The sequence below is a fragment of the Hordeum vulgare genome, chromosome 6H, assembly GCF_904849725.1.
Source record: "Hordeum vulgare subsp. vulgare chromosome 6H, MorexV3_pseudomolecules_assembly, whole genome shotgun sequence".
Classification (NCBI taxonomy): domain Eukaryota; kingdom Viridiplantae; phylum Streptophyta; class Magnoliopsida; order Poales; family Poaceae; genus Hordeum; species Hordeum vulgare.
This window is the reverse complement of record NC_058523.1, coordinates 127,453,585-127,462,697: the sequence shown is the minus strand read 5'-3', so window position 1 is coordinate 127,462,697 and position 9,113 is coordinate 127,453,585.

Genomic DNA, 9,113 nt, shown 5'->3' with positions numbered 1-9,113 from the left:
CAACGGTGCTAGGAGGCTTTCATAGATACTATTGTTGTAGGAGAGGAGAGAGGAGTGTCTTGATCTAGAGCTGCTGATACGTCCATTTTGCATCATGTTTTCATGTTGATATTTATCGCTTCTTTGGCTATTATTTCACTTCACGGTACAATTCTTATGCCTTTTCTCTCTTATTTTGAAAGGTTTACATGAAGAGGGAGAATACCGGCAACTGGAATTCTAGCCTGAAAGTGGAGCAAAGTTGAGATACATATTCTGCGCAACTCCAAACGCCGTAAAAATCAACGAGGATTTTTTTCCCAATTTATCAAAAATACTGGGCTGAAGAAGTGCTAGAGGGGCACCAGGGGGTGACCACAAGCCTGCACGGCGCAGCCACCCGCTGAGGCCGCGCCATGGGGGCTTGTGGGCAGCCCACTGGCCCACTTGCTCCCCTCTTTTGCTATATGGAGGGTTTCGTCCAGGAAAAAAAATGGAGGAGCTTTTTCGTGGTTTTGCCACCGCCACGAGGCGGAACTTGAGCAGAACCAATCTAGAGCTCCGGTAGGACAATCCTGCCGGGGAAACTTTCCTTCCAGAGGGGGAAGTCGTCGCCATAGTCATCACCAACACTCCTCTCATCGCAGGGGACTCATCACCATCAACATATTCATCAGCACCATCTCATCCCCAAACCCTACTTCATCACTTGTAACCAATCTCCGTCTCGTGACTCCGATTGGTACTTGTAAGGTTGCTAGTAGTGTTGATTACTCTTTATAGTTGATGCTAGTTGGATTACTTGGTGGAGGAGTTTATGTTCAGATCCTTGATGCTACTCATTACCTCTCTGATCATGAATATGATTTTGCTTTGTGAGTAGTTACTTTTGTTCCTGAGGACATGGGATAAGTCATGCTAATAGTAGTCATGTGAATTTGGTATTCGTTTGGTATTTTGATATGTTGTATGTTGTTTTTTCTCTAGTGGTATTATGTGAACATCAACTACATAACACTTCACCATTATTTGGGCCTAGAGGAAGGCATTGGGAAGTTGTAAGTATATGATGGGTTGCTAGAGTGACAGAAGCGTAAACCCTAGTTTATGCGTTACTTCGTAAGGGGTAGATTTGGATCCGCTAGTTTAATGCTATGGTTAGACTTTGTCTTAATTCTTCTTTCGTAGTTGCGGATGCTTGCGAGGGGGGTTAATCATAAGTGGGATGCTTGCCCAAGTAAGGGCAGTACCCAAGCGCCGGTCCACCCACATATCAAACTATCAAAGTAACGAACGCGAATCATATGAAAATGATGAAACTAGCATGACAGAAATTCTCGTGTGTCCTCGGGAGCGTTTTCCTCCTATAAGACTTTGTCCAGGCTTGTCCCTTGCTACAAAAGGGATTGGGCCACTTTTCTGCACCATTTCTACTTTTGTTACTTGTTGCTTGCTACGAATCATCTCACCACACAATCACTTGTTACCGACAATTTCAGTGCTTGCAGGTATTTCCTTGCTGAAAACCACTTGTCAGATCCTTCTGCTCCTCGTTGGGTTCGACACTCTTACTTATCGAAAGGACTACGATTGATCCCCTATACTTGTGGGTCATCAAGACTCTTTTCTCGCGCCGTTGTCGGGGAGTGAAGTGCCTTTGGTAAGTGGAACTTGGTAAGTGAACATTCATATAGTGTGCTGAAATCTATTGTCACTTGTCACTATGGATACTAATCCTTTGAGGGGCTTGTTCGGGGTATCTTCCACTCGAACGGAAGCACAAATAGTTGTTCCTCAACCTGTTGCACCTACTGAAAAATATTTTCTTTGAATTTCCTTTGGGTATGCTTGAGAAACTGCTGGCTAATCCTTTTACAGGAGATGGAACATCACATCCAGACTTGGATCTGATCTATGTAGTTGAAGTTTGTGGTTTATTTAAGCTTGCAGGTGTGCCCGAGGATGAGGTCAAGAAGAAGGTCTTTCCTTTATCTTTGAAGGATAAGGCGTTGACATGGTATAGGCTATGTGATGATACTGGATCATGGGACTACAATCGGTTGAAATTGGAATTTCATCAAAAGTTTTATCCTATGCATTTAGTACATCGTGATCGGCATTATATTTACAATTTTTGGCCTCGTGACAGAGAAAGCATCGCTCAAGCTTGGGGGAGGCTTAAATCAATGCTATATTCATGCCCCAATCATGAGCTCTCGAGAGAAATTATCATTCAGAACATCTATGCCCGGATTTCTCATGATGATCGCACCATGCTTGACACTTCTTGTACCGGTTCTTTTATGAAGAGAGATATTGACTTCAAATGGAATTTATTGGGGAGAATTAAATGCAACTCTGAAGATTGGGAGCTTGAAGAAGGTATGGAGTGAGGTATGAATTTCACGTTTGATTGTGTTAAATCCTTTGTTGAGACAAATACCTTTAGTGATTTTAGCGCTAAGTATGGACTTGACTTTGAGATAGTAGCTTCATTGTGTGAATGTTTTGCTGCTCATATTGATCTCCACAAATAGAAGTGGTTTAAATATCATCCTCCTTTAGAAGTCAATGTAGTTAAACCCACTCCAGTTGAAGAGAAAGTCATTGCCTATAATGATCCTGTTGTTCCCAGTGCTTACATTGAGAAACCACCTTTCCCTGTTAGGATAAAGGATCATTCTAAAGCTTCAACTGTGATACGTAGAGGCTATATTAGAACACCTACACCCCCTGAGCAAATTAGAGTTGAACCTAGCATTGCTATTATCAAAGATCTTCTGTCTGAAGAAGTTGAGGGACATAATATTCACTTCTGTGAAGATGCTGCTAGAATTGCTAAACCTCACGCTAGAGACAAACATAGGCATGTTGTTGGCATGCATGTGGTTTCTGTCAAGATAGGAGATCATTGTTATCATGGGTTATGTGACGTGGGTGCTAGTGTTAGTTCAATACCTCAATCCTTATACGATGAAATCAAAGATGAGATTGCACCTGTTGAGATAGAGCACATTGATGTCACTATTCAGCTTGCCAATAGAGGTACTATCTGCCCTGTCGGAATTGTTAGGGATGTTGAAGTCTTGTGTGGTAAAACGAAGTATCCTGCTGATTTCCTCGTTCTTGCTACTTCACAAGATAGCTTTTGTCCCATCATATTTGGTAGACCCTTTCTCAATACTGTCAATGCTCATATTGATTGTGAGAAGCAAACTATCACTATTGGCTTTGAAGGCGTGTCGCATGAGTTCAATTTCTCTAAGTTTGGTAGACAACCTCATGAAAAGGAGTTGCCTAGTAGGGATGAAACTATTGCCTAAGCCTCTATTGCCGTGCCTCCTACTGATCCCTTAGAACAATACTTGCTTGAGCATGAAAATGATATGCATATGGATGAAAGGGATGAAATAGATAGAATTGTCTTAGAACAATATCCTATCCTTAAGAATAACTTGCCTGTTGAACTGCTTGGGGATCCACCCCCACCTAAGGGTGATCCTGTGTTCGAGCTTAAACAGTTGCCTGATACTCTTAAGTATGCCTATCTTGATGAAAAGAGATATATCCTGTTATAATTAGTGATAGCCTCTAAGAGCATGAAGAAAAAAAGTTACTAAAAACTCTAAGAAAACACCGCGCTGCTATTGGATATACTCTTGATGATCTTAAGGGCATTAGTCCTACCGTATGCCAGCACAAGATTAAGACTGATCCTGACTTCGAACCAGTTGCTGATCATCAAAGGAGATTAAATCCTAAGATGAAAGAAGTAGTGAGAAAAGAAATACTAAAGCTCCTGGAAGCAGGTATCATTTATCCTGTTGCTCACAGCGATTGGGTGAGTCCGGTGCATTGCGTCCCTAAGAAGGGAGGCATTACCGTTGTCCCTAATGATAAGGATGAGTTGATCCCACAAAGGATTATTACTGGCTATAGGATGGTGATCGATTTTAGGAAACTGAATAAAGCCACTAGGAAAGATCATTACCCTTTGCCTTTTATCGACCAAATGCTAGAAAGGCTATCCAAACACACACACTTCTGCTTTCTAGACGGTTATTATGGTTTCTCCCAAATACCAGTTGCACAATCTGATCAGGAGAAAACCACTTTCACCTGCCCTTTCGGTACCTTTGCTTATAGACGTATGCCTTTTGGCTTATGTAATGCACCTGCCACCTTTCAAAGATGTATTATGGCTATATTCTCCGACTTTTGTGAAAAGATTGTCGAGGTTTTCATGGATGACTTCTCCGTTTACGGGTCTTCCTTTGATGATTGCCTCAGCAACCTTGATTGAGTCCTACAGAGATGTAAAGACACCAATCTTGTCTTGAATTGGGAGAAGTGCCACTTTATGGTTAATGAAGGCATCGTCTTAGGACATACAATTTCTGAAAGAGGTATTGAAGTTGATAAGGCTAAGGTTGATGCAATCGAGAAAATGCCATACCCCACAGATATCAAAGGTATATGAAGTTTCCTTGGTCATGCTGGTTTCTATAGAAGGTTCATTAAAGACTTCTCTAAGATTTCTAGACCTCTTACCAATCTCTTGCAAAAGGATATTCCTTTTGTCTTTCACGATGATTGTGAGGAAGCCTTCGAAATAATTAAGAGGGCTTTGATAACTGCACCTATTGCTCAACCACCTGATTGGAACTTGCCTTTTGAGATCATGTGTGACGCTAGTGATTATTCTGTTGGTGCTGTTCTAGGGCAAAGAGTTGATAAGAAGTTGAATGTTATTCACTACGCTAGTAAAACTCTAGACAGTGCCCAAAGAAACTATGCCACTACGGAGAAGGAATTTTTAGCAGTCGTGTTTGCATGTGAAAAGTTCAGGTCTTACATAGTTGATTCCAAAGCCACTATTCACATTGATCATGCTGCTATTAAGTACCTCACGGAGAATAAGGATGATAAACCTAGACTTATCAGATGGGTTCTCTTGCTACAAGAATTTGATTTGCACGTTGTCGACACAAAGGGTGCTGATAACCCAGTAGCAGATAACTTGTCTAGGTTGGAGAACGTTCTTGATGACCCACAACCTATTGATGATAGCTTTCCTGATGAGCAATTGAATGTCATCAATGCTTCACGTAGTGCACCATGGTATGCTGATTATGCAAACTATATCGTTGCAAAATACATACCACCTAGTTTCACGTACCAGCAAAAGAAGAAATTCTTCTTTGACTTGAGACATTACTTTTGGGATGATCCTCACCTTTATAAGGAAGGAGTAGATGGCATTATTAGACGTTGTGTACCTGAACATGAACAGGGACAGATCATACAGAAGTGTCACTCCGAGGCCTATGGAGGACACCATGCGGGAGATAGAACTGCACACAAGGTATTGCAATTAGGTTTCTATTGGCCCACTCTCTTCAAGGATGCCCGTAAGTTTGTCTTGTCTTGTGGCGAATGTCAAAGAATAGGTAATGTTAGCAAACGTCAGGAAATGCCTATGAACTATTCACTTGTCATTGAACCATTTGATGTCTGGGGCTTTGATTATATGGGACCTTTTCCAAAATCCAACGGGTATACGCATATCTTAGTTGTTGTTGATTACGTCACTAAGTGGGTAGAAGCTATCCCCACTAGTAGTGCTGATCACAACACCTCTATCAAGATGCTGAAAGAAGTTATCTTCCCTAGATTTGGAGTCCCTAGATATCTAATGACACACGATGGTTCACACTTCATTCATGGTGCTTTCCGTAAAATGCTCGCTAAGTACGATGTCAACCATAGAATTGTGTCTCCCTATCACCCTTAGTCGAGTGGTCAAGTAGAGCTAAGCAATAGAGAAATTAAACTAATTCTGCAAAAGACTGTTAATAGGTCTAGAAAGAATTGGTCTAAGAAGCTCGATGATGCACTGTGGGCTTATAGAACTGCCTATAAGAATCCCATGGGCATGTCTCCGTACAAAATGGTGTATGGGAAAGCATGTCACTTACCTCTTGAGCTAGAACATAAAGCTTATTGGGAAATCAAAGAGCTCAACTTTGATTTCAAACTTGCCGGTGAAAAGAGGTTATTTGATATTAGCTCGCTTGATGAATGGAGAACTCAGGCATATGAGAATGCCAAGCTGTTCAAAGAGAAGGTTAAGAGGTGGCATGATAAGAGGATACAAAAGCGTGAGTTCAATGTAGGTGATTATGTCTTGCTATATAACTCTCGTTTAAGATTCTTTGCCGGCAAGCTTCTCTCTAAATGGGAAGGTCCCTATGTTGTTGAGGAAGTATATCGTTCCGGTGCTATCAAGATCAACAACACGGAAGGTAATTGTCCGAGAGTTGTAAATGGGCAAAGAATCAAGCATTATATCTCAGGTACTCCCATAAATGTTGAAAGCAATATTATCAACACCATAACTCCGGAAGAATACCTAAGGGACATTTATCAGCCTGTTTCAGACTCCGAAAACGAAGAGGTATGTGATTCGGTAAGAAAACAGAGTCCAAAACTTTTCCAGTAGGAAATTTTCTCCGTTTTGGAATATTTGAAAGAATACAAAAAATGGAAGTAGTCCGGAAAGTGCACGAGGAGGCGACAAGCCTGCACGGCGCGGGCCCACCCCCTGGCCGCGCCATGAGGGCTTGTGGCTTCTACTGCGACAATAGACCTTCCCTGGCAACGACGCCAGGAATCCTGCTGCTACGGCTACGCCTATATGGACTTCCTTGGCAAATATGCAAAGGATTTCCCCACGGCCTTGGAGCCTTTCCTTGGTGTTCCCTTGAAGAGGAAAGGGTGATGTAGCACAGCGGCGGTAAGTATTTCCCTCAGTTTGTGAACCAAGGTATCAATCCAGTAGAAGGAGCGTTCAAGTCACAAGTACCTGCACAAACACCAAGAGCTTGCACCCAACGCTATGAAGGGGTTGTCAATCCCTTATAGATTGTTTGCAAAGTGAGAACTGACAACCAAAAAGAGTAAACCAAGAAAAGTAGAAGTGAAAGCGGAAACGATAGTTGTGAATAGACCCGGGGGTCGTAGTGTTCACTAGTGGCTTCTCTCATCAAAGCAAGTAGACGGTGGGTGAATGAATTACTGTTGAGCAATTGATAGGACCACGCAAAGTCATGACGTTATCTAAGGCAATGATTATATCTATAGGCATCATGTCCAAAACAAGTAGACCGATACTTTCTGCATCTACTACTATTACTCCACACGCCGAGCAAAAGCAACTAGCTCAAAATATATAAGTGAAGCACATGTGAGCTGAATTGTCTAACCAAAGGATATAAGTGAAGCTCGACAAAATTACAGTGAGTACATGTCTCTATCTCTAGGTGTGAAGCAAAGATGATTATGACACAATAAAAATAAAATACTGATACGATACAAGACGCTCCAAGCAAAACACATAACATGTGGTGAATAAAAATATAGCCCCAAGTAACGTTATCGATGGATTGAAGACGAAAGAGGGGATGCCTTCCCGGGGCATCCCCAAGCTTAGGCTTTTACGGCATCCTTGAATCAACTTGGGGTGCCTTGGGCATCCCCAAGCTTGAGATCTTGTCACTCTTTATCTTTTTGTCCATAAGAACTTCACCCAAAACTTGAAAACTTCACAACACGAAACTTAAACAGAAACTCGTGATAACATTAGGATAAGAAAGCAAACCACCACTTCCTTAGGTACTGTAGCAAATTTAAATTCTACTTATGTTGATGTTGGGTCACTGTATTTTCAATCTTCGATGGCTAGTACCCCCCGATACTATCCATACTTTCATCAAAATAAGCAACCAACTCAACGAAAACATAATCTGTTAACAGCAGACCAGTCTAGAGCAATTTGTATACTTCGTATAATTATTTTACTTCAAAAATTATGAAAACTTACGACAGTCTGAAGAATTTGCGTAGAAATCAGCAGCAAAAAGAATCAACTCAAAAGCTCTTATAGAAAAAAATGAAAATTCTTTTCGTGAGAAGAAAGTTTCTTCCTTTTCCAGCATGACCAAACGATCATCCCCAAGACTAATCATAATGGTTTTGCTTGGCAAAAACGCAAAAAGAAACACAAAAAACAAAATCATAACAGAATTATGAAAGTGTGGAATACACATAATAGAAAGAAAAAGGATAGATTCGTTGGGTTGCCTCCCAACAAGCGCTATTGTTTAACGCCCTTAGCTAGGCATTGATAAATCAATGATGCTCACACAAAAGACAAGAATTGAAGAACAACGAGAGCATCATAAAGCATGTGAAAATCACATCTAAGTCTAACATACTTCCCATGCATAGGCATTTTATAGGAAAACAGATTGTCAAGACAACCAATAGTTGCCATATGCAAGGAAGAAGAAAGAGACAATAGCAATCTCCACATAACGAGAGGTAATTTGGTAACATGAAAGTTTCTACCACAATATTTTCCTCTCTCATTGCAATTACATGTGGGATCAAATTTGAATTCAACAATGTAACTATCACATAGGATATTCTTTTCATGATCCACATGCATGCAAAGTTGACGCTCTTCAAAAATAGTGGGATTATCATCAACTAAAGTCATGACTTCTCCAAACCCACTTTCAATATTATTGCAAATATCATATTCATCATGAGGTTTAAACAAATTTTCAAGATCATAAGAAAGATCATCACCCCAATCATCATTATTGCAATAAGTAGTGGTCATAGCAAAACTAGCATCCCCAAGCTTAGGGTTTTGCATATTTTTAGCATGATTGTCACTAATAGAATTTATAGTGAAACCATTGCAATCATGCTTTTCATCCAAGGATCCCTCGTGAATCACTTCATAAATTTCTTCCTCATAATTTTCAGATTCACGCATCTCAAGCAAAACTCCATAGAGAAAGTCAAGTGCACTCAACTCACTAGCAATTGGTTCCACATAAGTGGATCTCTTAAAGAGATTAGCAAGTGGATGAGGATCCATGTCACTAGATTTTCAGCAAGCGAAGATGCAAGCAAAATGAAGGCACATAGAACACAAGCAAAGGAAAGGCAAACGAAAAAGGCAAAGGAGACAGGCAAATGAAAACGGCAACGGCAAGTGAAAATGGCAAATGTGAAGTGGGGGAGAGGAAAACGAGAGGCAACTGGCAAAAAAATGCAAGAGA